Raw genomic sequence first — 3397 nt, 5'->3', positions numbered from 1 at the left:
CATTGTTTGGGGCATAAATATTTATGATTGTTATGTCTTGTTGGTGTATGGTTCCCTTAAGCAGTATGTAGTGTCCCTCTTTATCTCTTTTGATTAACTTTGGCTTGAAATCTATTTTATTTGATATGAGTATGGACACGCCTGCTTGTTTCCGAAGTCCATATGAGTGATATGATTTTTCCCAACCTTTCACCTTCAGCCTATGTATGTCTTTTCCTATCAAATGCATCTCCTGTAGGCAGCATATTGTTGGGTCTTGTTTTGTGATCCATTCTACTAGCCTGTGTCTCTTAATTGGTGAGTTTAAGCCATTAACATTTAGGGTTATTATTGAGATATGGGTTGTTCTTCCAGCCATATTTGTTTATTTCTGTTACTAAACATTGTTTGTTTTCCTCTTTGATTGTTTCCCCCCCCCCTTTACTGTCCTACCTCCCACTGTTGGTTTTCATTGTTATTTTCCATTTCCTCTTCCTGTAATACTTTGGCTAGGATGTTTTGAAGAGATGGTTTTCTAGCTGCGAATTCTTTAAACTTTTGTTTATCGTGGAAGGTTTTAATTTCATTCTCCATCCTGAAGCTTAATTTCGCTGGATACACAATTCTTGGTTGGAACCCATTATCTTTCAGTGTTTGAAATATGTTATTCCAGGATCTTCTAGCTTTCAGAGTCTGTGTTGAAAGATCAGCTGTTATCCTGATTGGCTTGCCCCTAAATGTAATCTGCTTCCTTTCTCTTGTAGCTTTTAAAATTCTCTCCTTATTCTGTATGTTGGGCATCTTCATTATAATGTGTCTAGGTGTAGATCTCTTATGATTTTGCACATTCGGCGTCCTGTAGGCTTCTAGGATTTGGGATTCTGTCTCATTCTTCAAGTCTGGGAAGTTTTCTTGTATTATTTCATTGAATAGACTGCTCATTCCTTTGGTTTGGAGCTCTGTACCTTCCTGTATCCCAATGACTCTTAAGTTTGGTCTCTTAATGTTATCCCATATTTCTTGGATGTTCTGCTCATGGTTTCTTAACAGTCTTGCTGAGCTGTCTATGTTCTTTTCCAGTTGAAATACTTTGTCTTCATTGTCTGATGTTCTATCTTCTAAGTGTTCTACTCTGTTGGTAGTATTCTCCATTGAGTTTTTAAGTTGGTTTATTGCTTCCTGCATTTCTAGGATTTCTGATTGCTTGTTTTTTATAACCTCTATCTCCCTGTATAGTTGATCCTTTGCTTCCTGGATTTGTTTGCGTAATTCGTTGTCGAAGTGATCTTTCATTGTCTGATTTTGCTGTTTAATGTCTTCCTTGATACTCCAGATCATCTGAAGCATGTATATCCTGAATTCTTTATCTGACATTCCATCTGCTGCAGCTGTTACCTCTTCTAAAGTTGCGTTGACCTGCATTGCTTGTGGTCCTTTCTTTCCTTGTCTTTTCATACTGCTTGCGTATCTTTCCTGCAGGTGCGGGCAGCGGCTCTGCTCTCTCCTTATTCCAATTGGGGTGTCGTGGCTACCACGCCGGCAGGTCACTGGGCCTGTTCTGGGAGCTGGTGGCGGCTCTGTTCTGCCCCTACTTCAATTGGGGTGACGTGTCTGTCGTACCAGCAGGCCACTGGGCCTGTCCTGCTGGTCGGTCGCAGATCTGCCCACCTTTCGGGCACGAGTGGAGGCTCTGCTTTGCCCCTACTCCAATTGGGGTGTCGTGACTACCCCGCCTGCAGGATGCTGGGTCTGTTCCTGGCAAGGGAGGCGACTCTGCTCTGTCACTACTCCAATTAGGGTGGTGTTTGTACCCCGCCGGCAGGCTCCTGGGCCTGATCCGCCGGTCTGTTGTAGGTCTGCCTACCTTGAAGGCGCGGGCGGCGGATCTGCCCTGCCCCTCCTACCATGCCTGCGGACCCCTGGGCCTGATCTGCAGGTTGATCACTGGTCTGCTCACCCTGCGGGCACGGGTGGCGGTTCCGCTCCACCCCCACTCCAATTGGGGTCACGTGACCACCACACCGGCAGGGCCTGATCCGGGCGTGGGATAAGGATCTGCTCTGCCCCTACTCGAGTTGGGGTGACGTGTGTACCACACTGGCAGGCCACTGGGCCTGACCCGCCAGGCTGTCACAGGTCTGTTTACCTTGCAAGCGCGAAGGGCGGCTCTGCCCTGCCCCTCCTACCACGCCCATGTACTACTGGGTCGTGGGTCTGCCCACCTGGCGGGTGTGGGTGGCGGCTCTGCTCCGCCCCCTCTCCAATTGGGGTCACGCGGTCACCACGCTGGCGAGCCGCTGGGCCTGCTCCGGGGGCTGGCGGCGGCCCGGCTCCTTCCCTCTGGCTCGAGGACAAATTGAGGAGACTCGGGTGACTGAGCCTCACCCCCCTTACCAGGAGACCAACTGCTTATGTCACCGCTGGTATTGATGAAGATCTCTCCTCCACCGCTTTCTGCTGACATCAGATCTCTGCCATGTTGGTATCCTATGCGAATGGCAGCATTTCGTTCCCCTTGCCAGGCAACCCAAGCAATGGGTGAGTCCTGACCTGCCCTCAGCAGGACCCGGACCGAGACACAGTTTCCGCGGGCTCCTAGCCCCGGTCCAGGGAAGTTCCGGGAGCCGGAACTCGGCCGCTCCGTGCTCGGTGTAAGCTCCTATAAGTGTAGGCTCCAAGAAGCAGCCCCCGCGGGCTCAGTTCCGGGAGCCGGAATTCGGCCGCTTAGTGTTTGGTGTATGCTCTGATAGTAGCAGGGTCCAAGAAGCAGCCTCCGCGGGCTCCGCAGCCCTGAGCCAGGGCGGTTCCGGGACGGTTCCGGGAGCCGGAACTCGGCCGCTCTGTGCTCGGTGTAAGCTCCTATAAGTGTAAGCTCCAAGAAGCAGTCCCCGCGGGCTCAGTTCCGGGAGCTGGAATTCGGCTTCTTGGTGTTTCGTGTTTGCTCTGATAGTAGCAGGGTCCAAGAAGCAGCCTCCGCAGGCTCCGCAGCCCGGAGCCAGGGCGGTTCCTGGACGGTTCCGGGAGCCGGGACTCAGCCGCCCCGCGCTCCGTGTTCACTCCGATAAGATCAGATTTTAAGAAGCCCCCAGGCGCTGAACCCTAGCAATCTGTCTGCAAGCCGCAGGCGAATTGCAGCCTGAAATTACCTGTTCTATGGCTGAATGAGCTGCGGTCAGTCAAAAACAGGTGTGGTGACGTCAGTTTACCAACATGGTGGCTGCTGGCCTCCTCTGTGGTCTGACCGGTGTGGAGAACCGAGATGGACCGCTTCCTTCCCCGTCTCGAACCCAGAATTCAGCCCTGAGTGCGGTGCTTGCGCGTCTCTGGAATTTCTTGATAATCTTTTTTGTTTTTGTTTCTGCTACCAGGGATTGAACCCAGGAGCACTCAACCACTCAGCCACACCCACTGAGTTGCT

This window comes from Marmota monax, unplaced genomic scaffold (assembly GCF_021218885.2).
Source record: "Marmota monax isolate L192 unplaced genomic scaffold, Marmota_monax_Labrador192_F-V1.1 WCK01_AAM20220418_F8-fsc02177, whole genome shotgun sequence".
NCBI classification, from domain to species: Eukaryota; Metazoa; Chordata; class Mammalia; order Rodentia; family Sciuridae; genus Marmota; species Marmota monax.
The sequence above is the reverse complement of the archived record's forward strand: the minus strand, read 5'-3'. Positions refer to the sequence as shown.